The following is an 18,051-nucleotide window of genomic DNA, read 5'->3' as shown; positions in this document are numbered from 1 at the left end:
GCACGCAAACACACAGAACATGTTTTTCCGGTCTTTCTAATATATTCAATTACTTTTGGCGACGTGCCACGAGTAGATTTGTCGCTGCTTGATGGCCTCTCACTTTTTTACACAAATTTAATGGTACTGTCTGTGAATGTAGTTAACTTAGTACAGTAGATGACACTCTTACTCTGCTTCAGTGTTGCCAGATGGGAAATAACAAATTATTGTTGCAAAAGCTTAAAATGTAATCAAAACCCAATTATAAAAACATGTTCTCTCTCAATTCAATACTGATATTTGGCCTTGAGCGGTGCCGATTTTGATCCGATACAATCCTACACATTTTTATTATTTTGTAATATGGAATGTTAAAAAAAAGCGTCGATCAAGTGAAATATCTCAAACAGTATGAAAAACACTAACATTAACCATTTGGAATAAACTTATTAGGGCTGTGAATCTTTGGGTGTCACACAATTCGGTTCAATATCGATTCTTGGGGTCACGATTCGATTCAAAATCTTTTTTTTTATTCAATTCAACACGATTCTCGATTCAAAAACGATATTTTCCCGATTCAAAAGGATTCTCTATTCATTCAATACATAGGATTTCAGCAGGATCTACCCCAGTCTGCTGACATGCAAGCAGAGTAGTAGATTTTTGTAAAAAGCTTTTATAATTGTAAAGGACAATGTTTTATCAACTGATTGCAATAATGTAAATTTGTTTTAACTATTAAATGAACCAAAAATATGACTTATTTTATCTTTGTGAAAATATTGGACACAGTGTGTTGTCAAGCTAATGAGATGTGATGCAAGTGTAAGCCACTGTGACACTATTGTACTTTTTTTTATTTTTATAAATGTCTAATGATAATGTCAATGAGGGATTTTTAATCACTGCTATGTTGAAATTGTAACTAATATTGATACTGTTGTTGATAATATTCATTTTTGTTTCACTACTTTTGGTTTGTTCTGTGTCGTGTTTGTGTCTCCTCTCAATTGCTCTGTTTATTGCAGTTCTGAGTGTTGCTGGGTAGGGTTTGGTTTTGGAATTGGATTGCATTGTTATGGTATTGCTGTGTATTGTTTTGTTGGATTGATTAATTAAAAAATAATAATAATAATAGTAATTTTTTAATAATTTGAAAAAAAGAATTGACTTAAAAAAAAAAGAGAATCGATTCTGAATCGCACAACGTGAGAATCGCAATTCAAATTCAAATCGATTTTTGCCCACACCCCTAGAACTTATTAAAGTGGCGTAGCAATTGTTTTTTATTTGGCGACACCTAGTGGCCACAATAAGTCATTAAGTTAAAGGCGTAATATGATTTTTTTTCTATTTTTAAAACACTTCCTTTTGGTCCACATAACATGCAAGGGTGGTTCTTTGGTCAAAATTGAGCATAAATGTTGCTGTAAAGACATATCTCCAAATCACATTTTGCCTCCCGCTGGAAACAAGACATTTTGAGAAACAAGAGTTTTTAAGATGCAAATGAACCTCTCTTCTTAATTGTCCCTTCGTCCCCGCCCCGGCGGCCATGCTTGTAGTAGAGAGAGAATCTTCCTGCGAGATATGGAACGACGCAGTAAGTTGAATAACGCGGACACGTTTATTACTGGATACTTTCGAATACACTTCTGCCTTGGAGACTTTGTATCTGTAAGTAATATGCAACTATAATTATTTGAAACTTGTTTACATTGACAAATGTGTTCAATTAAGGACACTTATTACGTAAGTCTAGCTTGTGTGCTACTGTGCGTTTAGCTGTTGTGTAGCTGTTAGCTCCTCGCCTACCATATTTACCTTTTGTAACTAACTGAAGTAAAAAAACAGGAAAAAGTGAGTCATTAAGTAACTGTTTGGTGCACGCTATTTTTAACCACCTGGTGTCCTAAATTGTTTGACGCTGGCCATGCAAAAAACCGAGGTGTCATTGCTTTGTGACACGATTCAAAGTTTCAAGGCTGGAGCGATGTCACGTTTTGACCCAAAAGTGGAAACCATTCAAGCAGTTCTGAACAATACTCAAGGAGCTTTGTCCACTTTGAATAACCACGTGACCAAGCTTGAACATCAGCTGGCTTTTAAAAGCCTACTGAAATGAGATTTTCTTATTTAAACGGGGATAGCAGATCCATTCTATGTGTCATACTTGGTTATTTCGCGATATTGCCATATTTTTGCTGAAAGGATTTAGTAGAGAACATCGACGATAAAGTTCGCAACTTTTGGTCGCTGATAAAAAAAAGCTTTGCCTGTACCGGAAGTAGCGTGACGTCACAGGTTGAAGAGCTCCTCACATCTGCACATTGTTTACACCAGAAGCGAGAGCGATTCGGACCGAGAAAGCAACGATTACCCCATTAATTTGAGCGAGGATGAAAGATTCATGGATGAGGAAAGTGAGAGTGAAGGACTAGCGTGCAGTGCAGGACGCCAGGGTGTATCTTTTTTCGCTCTGACCGTAACTTAGGTACAAGGGCTCATTGGATTCCACACTTTCTCCTTTTTCTATTGTGGATCACGGATTTGTATTTCAAACCACCTCGGATACTATATCCTCTTGAAAATGAGAGTCGAGAACGCGAAATGGACATTCACAGTGACTTTTATCTCCACGACAATACATCAGCGAAACACTTTGGCTTGGGAGCTAACGTGATAGCATCGTGCTTAACTGCGGATAGAAACAGAAGAAACATGCCCCTGACTGGAAGGATAGACAGAAGATCAACAATACTATTAATGCTTCTACTATCAGGAGACACCGAACCAAACCCTGGACCTGTAACCACACGGGGTAATGCTGTCCCGCCTGGCGAAGCCTAACAATGCTGTTGCTAACGACGCCATTGAAGCTAACTTAGCTACGGGACCTCGACAGAGCTATGCTAAAAACATTAGCTCTCCACCTACGCCAGCCCTCATCTGCTCATCACGACCCGTGCTCACCTGGAGCAGATGGAAGCCAAGAGAGGGAGGTCAGCGTGATTTTCTGGCATAAACGTGGAATTTGGAGGCAAGCTACGCTAACATAAATGGCGTGCTTACCCAAAATCAACTTGAAAAAGCTTTCCCAGCCAGCTAGCCCAAACGGACAAATGTCCATTGAGTTTGTCACTGAAATATTGATCATGATAGAGTACTTGCAGCACATCACTGTACAACTACAGTACTTTAGCTAGCTGCAGGGTTTCCCCTTAATGTAATTGAAAGTTTTAATTACCGCCACACCTTGAAAATAAATATTTTTTTTACTTGAAAACAAATCAAATTAATATAATACATTGTAGGCCCCAGAAGAAATCACAGAGTCCGACGCTATTTTTAAGTTTTATTACCACTCTTATGATAACAAACGGCACAATTCCAACAGGTTTTACCTCCCGTGCAAACACTTTCGTCTCATGAGTCCGCGCTTCCACGGACACACAACAACACTTCTTCATTCTCCACCAATCACTTTTCAGGCACGGACGGTGTGTTTGCGACCATGGGAAAAACTGACCTCATATCTAAACCATATAGACATAAAACATTAAGTGATTGTTACAGTATGAATTTATATTCATATATATATATATATATATATATATATATACACTGTATAGCCTATTATTTTCGCACGTGATTTAGGGCTATATAAATAAACATTGATTGATTGATTGATTGATATTGACAAGTGATGTACCAAAAACTTGACCACCAAAAAAAGACTTTGATCACCGAAAACCACGCTACCAAAACCGGATGTAAAGAAAACACATGCCATTGTGACTGTCATTGTGTTGTCAGCATGTCTGCAATGTGGCAGTATTTTTTATATATAGTGCAGATATACCCGCGGACAGCCATTTACAAAATGTGCAAAAATCAAGAGGACAGTGGCGGCTTTTAAGAAGAGGAAGTCCAACTAGATCGGGGGTCCGCTGTCATGTCTGTTTATCATGTTTCTGTTTTGGCCATGTGCTGTTTTTTGGACACTTTCTTAGTTCCTGGTTTCACTTCCTTGTTTGTTTGTTTCCATGGTTACTCATTAGTTTTCACCTGTCACGTCACGCACCTGTTTTACGTTTTGAGTCACGCACCTGTTTTCACCAATCAAGTCACTGTTATTTAAGTCTACCTTTGTTCTTCACTCGTTCTGCCTGCATTGTCTTTATGTCACACCGGTTCATGCCTTTGACCAAGTAAGTTTTCATAGTCCACGTCATAGCTTCTGCTCAGTAGCAGCTTCATTTGTGTTTTTGGCACGCTTGCCTTTTTGCTTTATTGTTTGCTTTTTTTTGTGATAGTTTTGAGTGATTTATGTTTAATAAATCCAAGCTCACCCTCACGCTGTCGTCCGGAGCCGTCTTTGCATGGGAAGAACAACCCCGCAGCAAGCTGCGACCCCCCCGTTTTGACAGTGACTTGATTGGTGAAAACAGGTGCGTGACTCAAAACGTAAAACAGGTGCGTGACGTGACAGGTGAAAACTAATGAGTAACCATGGAAACAAACAAACAAGGAAGTGAAACCAGGAACTAAGAAAGTGTCCAAAAAACAGCACATGGCCAAAACAGAAACATGATAAACAGACATGACAGAACCCCCCCCTTACGGACAGATCCCAGATGTCCAAAAACAAAAAACAGGATCAAGAGTCATGGGAGGGCGGGAGGGGGACATGGCGGTGGGTCGCCAGGCCAAGTGGCCCCGGATCCACCGAGGCATGGTCATGTGGCGGCAACGCGTCGACCGCCGCTGAACCTGACGAGGTGGGCGACCTGGGAATGGCCACCTTTGTGGCCGACGAGGAGGTCGGCGCACCTGGCATGGCGGACGCCCATGGAATGGCCACATCCTTGACCGACGAGGAGGTGGGCACGTTGTTGTGGCAGGCGGCGAAGCTTGGCGTGGTGCGTCAGGCGGCGAAACTTGGCGTGGGGGGTCTTGGCAGCTTGGGTCTTGGTCTTGGCGGCGTGGGTCTTGGTCTTGGCGGCGTGGGTCTTGGTCTTGGCGGCGTGGGTCTTGGTCTTGGCGGCGTGGGTGTTGGTCTTGGCGGCGGCGTGGGTCTTGGTCTTGGCGGCGTGGGTCTTGGTCTTGGCGGCGTGGGTCTTGGTCTTGGCATGGGTCTTGGTCTTGGCGGCGTGGGTCTTGGTCTTGGCAGCGTGGGTCTTGGTGTTGGTCTTGGCAGTCTTGGTCTTGGCAGTCTTGGTCTTGGCAGTCTTGGTAGTCTTGGCAGTCTTGGTAGTCTTGGCAGTCTTGGTCTTGGCAGTCTTGGTAGTCTTGGCAGTCTTGGTAGTCTTGGTCTTGGCAGTCTTGGTCTTGGTGGTCTTGGCAGACTTGGTCTTGGTCTTGGCAGTCTTGGCAGTCTTGGTCTTGGTCTTGGCGTGGGTCTTGGTCTTGGCGTGGGTCTAGTACCGGAGCTTGGCAGTGTGGAGCTGGAACCGGAACTTGGCAGTGTGGAGCCGGAACCGGAGCTTGGCAGCGTGGAGCCGGAACCGGAGCTTGGCAGCGTGGAGCCGGAGCTTGGCAGCGGGGAGCTGGAACTTGGCAGCGTGGAGCCGGAACTTGGCAGCGTGGAGCCGGAACCGGAGCTTGGCGTCGTGGAGCTGGAACCGGAGCTTGGCGTCGTGGTGCAGGAACCGGAGCTTGGCCGCGTGGTGCCGGAGCTTGGCCGCGTGGAGCTGGTACCGGAGCTTGGCCGCGTGGAGCTGGTACTGGCAGCACTGGAGCTTGGTGTGGAGGAACTTGACGTGGTGCAGGTGGCCTAGCTGGGGGTTGCTGCTTGCCAGGCCGAAAGACCGGTGGTGGTGGACGGGCCAGAGGTTGCTGCCTGGCTGGACGCAGCTGAGTCACCCCACTGTTACAGCTCCTGGCCCTAGCCCCCCCCTCAAGGAGCGGATACCAGACGCGCTCCCCGTCTGGAACAGTTTTTTGGGGTGGGTGGAGGGAGGTCAGGAGGGGGGTAGACTCCTTCCCTTTAAATTGTTCAGGAATTCTATTCACCACCCCCACTTTAGACTGGGTCTGAAAAAATCTAAACTTAGAAAAAAATTTCTCAAAAGGATTATTTTTAGAAACAAAGTCTTTAGTGGGCGGCTGACAGAGGGCGTAAATAGAATCTAAAAAAAAGTCTTGGTGTCTGATGTCATCACCAGTGTGCGGGATGACGTCATCAGCACCGGTCTCCTGCGGCGGCGAGGAAGACTGGGCTGGTTGGGGGATCTTGTTGTCCGGAGGAGGATCCTGGGGGAACGACGCGCCATGCTGGCGAAAAGAAGCCTTTCTGGCTGGCCTCCATCTTCGCCAGCGCGTCTCCATCACCTCCTTGGGGCTCGTCTGCGGAAAGACGTCTGCTGCCTGCATACTGTCAAAACGGGGGGGTCGCAGCTTGCTGCGGGGTTGTTCTTCCCATGCAAAGACGGCTCCGGACGACAGCGTGAGGGTGAGCTTGGATTTATTAAACATAAATCACTCAAAACTATCACAAAAAAAAGCAAACAATAAAGCAAAAAGGCAAGCGTGCCAAAAACACAAATGAAGCTGCTACTGAGCAGAAGCTATGACGTGGACTATGAAAATGTATTTGGTCAAAGGCATGAACCGGTGTGACATAAAGACAATGCAGGCAGAACGAGTGAAGAACAAAGGTAGACTTAAATAACAGTGACTTGATTGGTGAAAACAGGTGCGTGACTCAAAACGTAAAACAGGTGCGTGACGTGACAGGTGAAAACTAATGAGTAACCATGGAAACAAACAAACAAGGAAGTGAAACCAGGAACTAAGAAAGTGTCCAAAAAACAGCACAAGGCCAAAACAGAAACATGATAAACAGACATGACATCCGCAACCCGTGGCTCTTTAGCGCCGCCCTAGTGCCTCGCTGGGGCTTTTTCAAAAATATATTAAAATGGAAAAAATGGGGAGAAAAATATGTTTTTTTCGTTTTAATATGGTTTCTGTAGAAGGACAAACATGACCCAAACATTCCTAATTGTTAGAAATCCCACTGCGGATCTTGAACTCAGAGTAGTTTGTTCACATGTAAGGCTGAAACGACTACCGTCATGGCGGAGCGCGAACAGACGATGCGAGCGGTGCGAGCGAGGGGGAAAAAGCACGCCAAAAGTTGTCAAAAGTGTGGGAGTATTTCAATAAACGGCCTAATAATGTTGTTGTATGCACACTTGGTCGAGCGGAAATGGCCTATCATAGCAGCACAACGGCTATGAACGAACATTTGAAAAGAAAACCATCAACCATCAACTAGTCAATCGTCCGCGCGAGCATACGTTGTCATCATTACACAAAAACATAAATGTGTCATTTGTATCTGCTAGGGGTGTAACGGTACGTGTTTTGTATTGAACCGTTTCGGTACGGGGCTTTCGGTTCGGTACGGGGGTGTACCGAACGAGTTTCTAAGCTAAAGCTAAAGTCTTAACAAGCTGCTTTGCTCCTTCTGCTTCTGTCTCAGCACGCAGCATTGTCCCACCCACACAACCATCTGATTGGTACACAGAAAGCGTTACCAGCCAATCAGCAGTGCATATTCAGAGCATTACCAGCTAATCAGCAGTGCGTATTCAGAGCATTACCAGCTAATCAGCAGTGCATATTCAGAGCGCATGTAGTCAGCGCTTCAGCGTGGAGCAGATAGGTGTTTAGCAGGTGAGCATCAGGCAGCGGACTCTCCCCAAATGATAATAAACACCTCCCAGTCAACTACTAGTAACATCACTATGAGCCCGTTGACCTTCTAGAAACTTAAACTGCAGCTCAGCTCACTCGCAGTCCTGGCTTGAGGTGAAGGCTAATTAGCTCTCAGTTCCAGCCACATCGACCCCTTCTGAGCGCCTATTTTCAGCTGCTGGGAATATTGTAAACAAGAAAAGAACCAGAGCATGTACACATGCTAACCTTTCTTCATTACAACTGTTAGTCACTCACTGGAATGAGTAGAATTGGTTATTGTGTACTGTGTTGGACTGGATGTTTATTTTGCACATTTTAAAAGCAATACTTAATGTTTACAGTGCTCCAGAATATTTAGATTGGCACTTTTTTTTATTGGATGTTTATCTTTATTTTTGCACATTTTAGCAAATAAGCAATACTTTCACTTTTGTTGAAATGTTTACACAGTTGTTACAGAATATTTCGTTTTGCACTTTTTTGTATTGGATGTTTATCTTTATTTTTGCACATTTTAGCAAATAAGCAATACTTTTACTTTTGAAATGCTTATACTATTGCAGAATATTAAGATTTGCACTGGATGTTTACTTTTATATTGCACATTAAAAAGCAAATAAGCTACTTTTAATTTTGTTAAATGTTAAAAGTTTTAAATGTTTACATTGTTACAGAATATTTTGTCATGTTGTTGTTAATGTTGACTGAGTGGCCATCCTTTTTTTTTTTGTAAATAAAAGCCATGCCTTTTGAAAAAACTGGCCTACATTTATTTTTTCATCTTCATTTTAAATAAATAAAAATAATCGGTAAAAGGAAAAATAATCTATAGATTAATCGAAAAAAATAATCTATAAATTAACCGATTAATCGAAAAAATAATCTTTAGATTAATCTATAGAAAAATAATCGTTAGCTGCAGCCTTATTCACATGTACAACTTTTTCGACGCTGCCACAGAAAGACGCTTTTTATGCCACTCCTTATTTGTCTCATTTTGTCCACCAAACTTTGTATGCTGTGCGTGAGCGCACAAAGGTGAGCTTTGTTGATGTTATTGACTTGTGTGGAGTGCTAATCAGTCATATTTGGTCAGTGCATGACTGCAAACTAATTGATGCTAACATGCTAAGATGCTGCATGTACATATTGCATCATTATGCCTTGTTTGTAGGTATATCTGAGCTCATTAAATGTCCTTTACTTATGTCCTCTGTGTATTTAATTTAAATTTGCATGTCTCATGACACATTATCTTCATGTAATATTGGCTGCATTTCTGATAGTTGTTTGTGTGCCGTGTTGTTCCAGACCACAGCAAACGTTACCCAGCTTGCAAAGATTGTAATAAATCCATTAGGAGAAGACAGCCTGCTGTTTCCTTTAACTTGGAAACACACATCTATACCTTTGGTCATTCTAAGCCAGTAATTTCCAGGAGTTATCTCACCCTGTGAGAAGCTTTCATTTTACTAATGTTTTCCATCCATCCATCCATCTATTTACTACCGCTTGTCCCTTTTAGGGTAGCAGGGGGTGCTGTTTTCCTATGTTGTAAAAATGTGTAGAATAAATATTACATTTCTGTCTACCAATATTTCCGTCAGACTGCGACACATAGTCATTTTGATAGTAGGCTATTATAGCTACTATGGACATTTACATCATGTGTTGCCTTTATTATAACTCTTACATAAGGCTTTTAATTTTTTGTGGCTCCAGACACATTTTTTTTTTCTTTTTTTTGGTCCAATAGTGCTCTTTCAACATTTTGGGTTGCCGATCCCTGTAATACAGTGGTCCCCAACCACCAGTCCGGGGACCGGTACCGGTCCGTGGCTCATTTGCTACCGGGCCGCAGGGAAACATTAAATTTATAAACGACTGCATTTTCTCCAACTTAACTCTCCCACTAGACACACCAATAAATAAGCTTGTTTATACTGTAGATCAGGGGTCACCAACCTTTTTGAAACCAAGGGCTACTTCTTGGGTACTGATTAATGCGAAGGGCTACCAGTTAGATACACACTTAAATAAATTGCCAGAAGTAGCCAATTTGCTCAATTTACCTTTAACTCTGTTATTATTAATAATTAATGATATTTATCTTTGTGGAAACACTGATCATCTTAATGATTTCTCACAATAAATATATATAGAAACAGATAAATATCAATATGCAACACTTTATTTTTATATTTTCTCTAAGTGCACATTTTTCAAATTGAACATTTTCAAATGATCACTTCTAAGACAGTCTTGTGATATCACAATATCCCATTTTAACTAGCTAGCCACTAACATTTTTTAACAAATCATGAATTACTTTGCACCATGTTTGTACGAATAATAACTCATGTAAAATACAAAAGTAAACTCTCAAATTTTTAAATCATGTCACACTTTGAACTGGACACCCAATCTGTTATCTGTTTCTTTGTCAGTTAGTGGGAAGCCTGGCATTGCATGCTGTTAACTAGTGTGTTGTACTCTGGTGTGTAACTTGACACTGCAACTCTGAGTGAGTCTTGCAGATGTGCATCAGTGAGACGTGTTCTGTGTTTGTTCTTGATGAAGTTCATGTCAGAAAAGGCTGATTCACAAAGATAACATTTTTCCTCATTGTTTGCGGAACCTTCTTAATCTTTTGGACATATTTTCACAGCAATCTGGCCTTAAGCTTAATTATGATAAATGTAAAATGTTAAGGATCGGAAATCTAAAGGGAACGTCCTTTCGAATGGAATGCAAAGTGCCTGTTTTGTGGACAGATGGACCAGTTAACATACTTGGTGTTGTTGTCCCAGAAAATCTGGAAGATCTAGGCTCAGTAAATTATGATAATCGACTAAGAAAGCTGGACAAAATTATGCAATTATGGAAAGGGAAATCCCTAACCTTGTATGGTAAAATGTCTATTGCCAACTCGTTAATTATTCCTCAATTTATTTATTAGTTTTTGTCATTACCAGCTCCATCACAAAACTTTTTTAAGATTTATGAGCGGAGGGTCTTCGATTTTGTCTGGAACGGCAAACCAGAAAAGATTAAAAGAAAGGTTTTGTACAAAGAGTATGAATATGGGGGCCTGAAACTTCTCAACCTTGAAGCTATGTGTCTGTCTTTAAAAGCATCAATTGTTCCAAAGATGTATTTAAACATTGAGTGGTACACAAATGTCCTGTTGGACAAAAAACATGCACTGTATCAAAAGAAATTGTATCCTTTTTTACAAGTGATCCCCTCCCAGAGAGTCTGCTGGGAAACATGGCGGGGTTCATAAAGGAAACAATCCACTCATAGTGGTGTTTTCAATTTTATGTGCCAGAAAAAAGAGACGATATTTTGCAGCAGTTAATATGGATGAACTCTAATATTGTAATAGATGGAAAGCCTTTCTTTTGAAAAAATATGTTTGAAAGAGGAATCATTTTTGTCAATGATATTATCAATGAGAATGGTAAAATTATGAAGTATGATGAATTTAGAGCTATGTATGGTGATGCTTGCTCAAGCTTTTCATTTTATCAACTAACTGGAGTAATTGGGAAAAGATGGAAACAAATAATTAATTATGGAACTACTAAATTATTAGTTTGTAAACCTCTAATAAGAAATTCTAGTTGGCAAAAAGGAACTAAAATAAATAGAAAAATATATATATTTTTATTTAATAAAGAAATCTTTGAAGGCTGCCTCATACAACACAAATGGAAAATGGGAGGACTTTTTTGACTGCCCGTTGCCATGGGATGCCATATTCAAACTAATCTATAAAACCACTATCGATGTGCAAAATCGTTATTTTCAAATTAAAATTATTTATAACTTCTTACCCACAGGGAAAATGTTAAAATTATGGAATATGACAGAGTCAGATGATTGCCGATTTTGTTGTCAGGAGCCTGAATCCACCCTGCATTTGTTTTGGTATTGTCATATTGTGTCTTTGTTTTGGGTGGAAGTTGAAAAAATGTGTTTAAGGATTGGTTTGTTTATGAAGCTTAATGTGGTTTCTGTTATTTTAGGAGAGTTCATTGACAATCATGATTTAGTCAATTTAATTATAGTACTCTGTAAAATGTTTATTTTTAAGGCCAAAAACAGATATTCACTTAGTATTACTTTCTTTAAAACATTTATTCAGTATTTTCTAATTTTAGAAAGTTACATGGTTGAAAACGATAATGATGCCAAAAAACATTAAAAAAAAGATGAGAAGTCCTCAAAGGCTTATTTTGAAAGTATAATTATGTTTATAGATTATATGCTATCTGTTGTTGTGTTCCCTAATTTGAGTGACCTGGACATAATCTGGACTGTACATAAATGCTTATTTTGAAAATGTAATTTTGTTTATAAATTATATGCAATCTGTTGTGTTCCCTAATTTTTTTCTGTGTACATGAATGAAGGTGTGTGTTGCTGAGTCCGACTTGGACATTATCTGGACTGGGCCTGGTTTAAAAAAGCCTTTAAACAAATCTAATTTCATTGACAACCTGGTCTGTTGAAGATAAGGCCCTTTTTTAAAAAAATAAAATAAAATAAATAAATAAAAAACATTTTCTTGGATAAAAAAGAAAGTAAAACAATATAAAAATAATTACATTAAAAATAGTAATTAATGAAAATGTTAGTGGACCAGCAGCCTATACAATCATGTGTGCTTCAGGGACTGTGTCCCTTGCAGATGTGTTGTCTATGTTGTGGGAACCAGAATATTAATTGGTAGCAGAAAGAAATAACCCCTTTTGTGTGAGTGGGTGTGGATGAGTGTGCATGGGGGAGGTTGTTTGGGTTGATGCACTGATTGAAAGTGTATCTTGTGTTTTTTCTATGTAGATTTAATTTAAAAAAATAAAAAAATTTAAAAAAAAATTAAATGTAATTTTTTTATTTTTTTTTATTTTTTACAACAGGCCCGCGGGCGACTCATCTGGTCCTTACGGGCGACCTGGTGCCCGCGGGCACCGCGTTGGTGACCCCTGCTGTAGATGTACAATAAAACTCCTAAAAGGAAGTTGCCATTTGCTATATTTGTTATAACTTTGTGACATGATACAATGCACATTAATGAACATATGAAATATAAATGTGACAGATTGTAGCCAAAGGCTGATTTCCATCTGCATTCCATTGAAAAGAAACAGGCCCAGGGCTCCCACTAATTCAACGTTATAGTGAGTTGTATTTTTCATGCACTTATTTTTGCTGTATTTATCTGGCACGAGTGGAAAGCCGGTCCCTGAAAATAATGCCTACATTAAACCGGCCTGTGGTGCAAAAAAGGTTGGGGACCACTGCTGTAATAGATATATTAATTATCTTTTTTTTTTTTACAGTTCCTAAAATTCATAAAGAAATAGGCCGTAAGTCATTGAAGCCCAAAGTCCCATCTGATTGGAATAATCTTCCTGCTTCTATAAACTTCTTCTTCTTTTTTCTATCTTTAAATCAAATTTCTGTTCCCACTTGAAAACAAGTCATTCTGGTTTCTGTTTTTGAAGGTGTATTATTTTGCTCCTGATTACCTTTGTACCATTGTATTGTAATCTACTGTAACAGTTTATGTCAATGTGTGTGAGCGGGTGTGATGTGGGGTGCTGTGGAAGTGGTAGAGCAGTGTCTTTTTGTGTATGTTGTGTTTCATTGTAGTTTGATCATTTCTGTATTTGGGTTGGGAGATGCTGCATCTCAATGGGCTATCCTAAATAAAATTGAAATACATTTACTTTTTCACCCTCCGTTGTTTCCTTAACGCTGATTTCCTGCACAAGCGATGACGATCCAGCGGCAGGATGCTGCCAAGAAAAGAGGAAAGTAGCAATTAACCCATCTCTTGGCCCACAGGCGCACATCCAGCGTGCCGCTCGCAGCTTCTCTGCTTGCTGGCTGGCAGAAGTCCTGGCTTTGGCAGCAGGGACTTAGGAGGAAAGTGATGAACATGTGGTGCAGGCAGACAGAGGCTGCCACTATACAACAAGTGCCTGAAAGCTTCATTATGTCCCAGCTGTTGGACTTCGCCCTCAGCGAAAGCAGCCATGACAGAATGATGTTATCGGCTAATACGAATAATAATAAACTCTCCTTCTTTTCTGTTCATTTGCGGGAAAACATGGCTTATTAAAAGTGTTGATTGGAATAGACAGCAATATGATTTCTTATTAATGGGGATTTCTATGTTTAGCTAAAGGGGTGGTCGATACTTTGCACCAAGCAAATAGTATTGCTGATACTGTTACTTTTTGATCTATATTTTCTAAGATCACTGAAGGATTTTGCCTTTCATTTGTTGATTCACGGCATAAACACTTTTATGTGGTTGTTAAGGGTCAGCGGCATCCCGTTCATTCAAAGGCCCGTATAGATAATTGTTAATTTAGCATCGCTTCGAATGCCATAATCGTGACAGGTTTACAGCCGTATTTCTAAACTGACCATACAACTTAAGTTTATATTGTAGCCAAACTTTTCCCCCCATCGATAGGATGTCTCAAGAAAATTAGTTTTTTCATAGTTTTTGTCCATTTGTTTAGAAGAGGTGTCAGTGTAGTATATATATATATATATATATATATATATATATATATATATATATATATATATATATATATATATATATATATATATATATATATATATATATATATATATATATATATATATATATATATATATATATATATATATATATATATATATTCATTTATTGTTCATATATGGTAATTTATAGTAAATACAAAACTTTACATAACTTGTGAAATAAGAATCTAGACCAGTGATTCTCAGTCAACCTTTTTTCAGTGATGTACCCCCTGTGAACATTTTTTTAATTCAAGTACCCCCTAATCAGAACAAAGCATTTTTGGTTGAAAAAAAGAGATAAAGAAGTAAAATACAGCACTATGTCATCAGTTTCTGATTTATTAAATTGTATAACAGTGCAAAATATTGCTCATTTGTAGTGGTCTTTCTTGAACTATTTGGAAAAAAAGATATAAAAATAACTAAAAACTTGTTGAAAAATAAACAAGTGATTCAATTATAAATAAAGATTTCTACACATAGAAGTAATCATCAACTTAAAGTGCCCTCTTTGGGGATTGTAATAGAGATCCATCTGGATTCATGAACTTAATTCTAAAAATTTCTTCACAAAAAAATACATCTTTAACATCAATATTTATGGAACATGTCCACAAAAAAATCTAGCTGTCAACATTGAATATTGCATTCTTTCTTTTCACAGTTCTTTTTGACAGACATTTTAGTGAGGGTCAAACCATCATGGCATGGGGGAAACTCTGGGTTTATGGTAATGAATGGAATAGCCTACTTGATTTGATGATCTATAGCCCGCTCTATAGCTGCGGGCTATAGAGCGTTTTCTATTCGGGCTCCAGTACTCTGGAATGCCCTCCCGGTAACAGTTAGAGATGCTACCTCAGTAGAAGCATTTAAGTCCCATCTTAAAACTCATTTGTATAATCTAGCCTTTAAATAGACCCCCCCTTTTTTAGACCAGTTGATCTGCCGTTTCTTTTCTTCTCTCCTCTTCTCCCCTGTCCCTTGCGAGGGGGAGTCGCATAGGTCCGGTGGCCATGGATGAAGTGCTGGCTGTCCAGAGCCGGGACCCCGGGTGGACCACTAGCCTGTGCATCGGTTGGGGACATCTCTGAGCTGCTGACCCGTCTCCGCTCGGGATGGTTTCCTGTTGGCCCCGCTGTGGACTGGACTCCCGCTGATGTGTTGGATCCACTGTGGACTGGACTTTCACAATGTTATGTCAGACCCACTCGACATCCGTTGCTCTCGGTCTCCCCTAGAGGGGGGGGGTTACCCACATATGCGGTCCTCTCCAAGGTTTCTCATAGTCATTCACCGACGTCCCACTGGGGTGAGTTTTTCCTTGCCCGTATGTGGGCTCTGTACCGAGGATGTCGTTGTGGCTTGTACAGCCCTTTGAGACACTTGTGATTTAGGGCTATATAAATAAACATTGATTGATTGATTGATTGATTATGAACTTACATTCATATTTTGTTAAAGTATTATTCAATAAATATATTTATAAAGGATTTTTGAATTGTTGCTATTTTTAGAATATTTTAAAAAAATCTCACGTACCCCTTGGCATACCTTCAAGTACCCCCAGGGGTACGCGTACCCCCATTTGAGAACCACTGATCTAGACGTCTAATTATAAATGTGTTCGAACTGCATTTTTGTTTGTTTTGTTTTTTTATGTGTTGAAGTCAAGTGTGATGTGTATTTTTATAATGACATATAAATATTATAATATTTTTATATTTTAATAGTTTATTTTATAATACATTTTGAAATTGAGTCATTTAAAAGATACACAACAAATACATTGTTTTATTTTATTATAAAATAAAATTTTAAAAAATACAAGAAAATCATAGTATTCTATATTTTATTATTCTATATATTTAGTTTTTGTTTGTTTATTTCTTTGTATTCTACAAAAAACTAAACAAAATCAATAATTTCAAAAATAATATTAATTGTATTTCATATTCCCAAATGTTTATTTTCTTGTATTGAATTTTATAAAAATTCAATCATTTCAAAAAATTATAATAAAATATTAAGAATTGTATTATATAGTAATACAATTAAGCAATTCTAAAAAAATGTATTATCTTTCATGACTGTCTTGAACTTTTGTTTATGGTTTCCTTAGTTTCTGTATTATTTCCTGTTTAGCGCTCTTATTTTTGTATCCATTTGTTGTTTGCTGTAATGTTTTCATAACTTGTAAAACATTAATAAACCATTATTTCTTCATATGGAATTATATAAACAACTGCATTTTTCTTGGTTGGGTTGTTTATGCACACACTCAGGCTCTCATAGCCAACTGTACTTCTGGTCAACGTGAGTAATACAGTAATCCCTCGTTTATCCCTGTTAATTGGTTCCAGGCCGGGCGTGCCAAGTAGGAATTATTCATTAGAAATGGAATATTGTTTATGGCTAGAGTATTAAAATACTGTACACGACTTTGTAAATAATATTTTTTAACATTAAGAAAGCCCTCTAGGACATGAAACAACACCCAAATGACCAGACAAAACCTTGTTTAGGGCCACAAACAACCTTGTGTTGATCATAACTTTGAGGGTTTATTAGTGCACAATTAAACAATATATGAATACAACATGTAAGGATTTAAATTGATGTAAAAAACGAAAAATAGCGATATCGTAATTACAATATCGATCCAATACCGATCCTCCCATGGTATCGATACTACCGATATTTGGATGGAGCCGCTCACCACTACATTTAACTAAGGGCCATTCCACTGAATCAGTCTGATTTGTTTGTTAAAACTCTGGCAACGTTTTATCATTTATGTGCAGGGTTCCTAAAAAGGGCAACCCCAAGCTAAATTGGGGCCCTAAGCATAATTTTATTTGGACCCCCCGTCCCATATTACAACTTTTTTTTTTACACTTTTTTTATTTATGAGAAACGTTTTTTAGAATTTTTCAATCAAACCTAAATTTTATTTGTTATTTGGGGCGGTATAGCTCGGTTGGTAGAGCGGCCGTGCCAGCAACTTGAGGGTTGCAGGTTCGATCCCCGCTTCCGCCATCCTAGTCACTGCCGTTGTGTCCTTGGGCAAGACACTTTACCCACCTGCTCCCAGTGCCACCCACACTGGTTTGAATGTAACTTAGATATTGGGTTTCACTACGTAAAGCGCTTTGAGTCACTTGAGAAAAAGCGCTATATAAAGGTAATTCACTTCACTTCACTTCACTTAATGGAAATAAATTGTTCGATAACGACTTTTGTGTGCTAAATTACAATCATTAAAACATACATCTATAAATATTCCTAAATCAACTCTAACCGGAAATGGAACCCAGTAGCACTCCCTTTCTAGGCAGCCATTTTAAGTCATCGAAACATTCCAGGAAAACAGTAGACAAATATCGTTGTTTTTTTTTCCAGAAACATAGTTGAGTTTAAATAAATAACTATCCACCATAAAAACGAGTTCTATAAGAAGTTAAACATGGTTTACTTACAGACGTACCTTTACCAAGGCTTGTTAGAACGTACACGACTTGTCTGCTTTTCAATTTTGACCAAATCTGACTTCCTGGAAGCGTCAAATACGGAAGTGCGCAGAAACCAATCATTTGCAGTAACCTCATTTTGCCACAAGGTGTCAGTGTTTACATCAAATGGGCACACCATAATAAATGATAGAACTGTAATTATGTATCATTTAGTTTTCACTTATTTATTATCAATTAAATTACGCGTTGGTATGATTGTACTGTATGTATAATCTATATCTATATTATAAGGCCT

The 18,051-nt window shown here is 38.9% G+C and overlaps 1 long non-coding RNA gene across 2 annotated transcripts in view; it reads right to left on the bottom strand.

The window, feature by feature from the left end:
* LOC133664442 (uncharacterized) overlaps positions 1 to 17,844 on the bottom strand; it is a 61,805-nt gene extending 43,961 nt beyond the window's left edge. The window contains exons 1-2 of one of the 2 annotated variants that reach the window (XR_009828585.1): positions 17,771 to 17,844; positions 13,431 to 13,499 (exon numbers count right to left, since the gene is read on the bottom strand). This is a non-coding gene — a long non-coding RNA (uncharacterized LOC133664442). Of the gene's footprint in view, positions 1 to 13,430; positions 13,500 to 17,762 lie in introns of both variants that reach the window. The other variant, XR_009828586.1, reaches the window with a different exon arrangement.
* Positions 17,845 to 18,051: the final 207 nt, after the last annotated feature.

This window comes from Entelurus aequoreus, linkage group LG02 (genome assembly GCF_033978785.1).
Source record: "Entelurus aequoreus isolate RoL-2023_Sb linkage group LG02, RoL_Eaeq_v1.1, whole genome shotgun sequence".
Classification (NCBI taxonomy): Eukaryota; Metazoa; Chordata; class Actinopteri; order Syngnathiformes; family Syngnathidae; genus Entelurus; species Entelurus aequoreus.
This window is presented reverse-complemented; position numbering and strand designations above follow the sequence as displayed.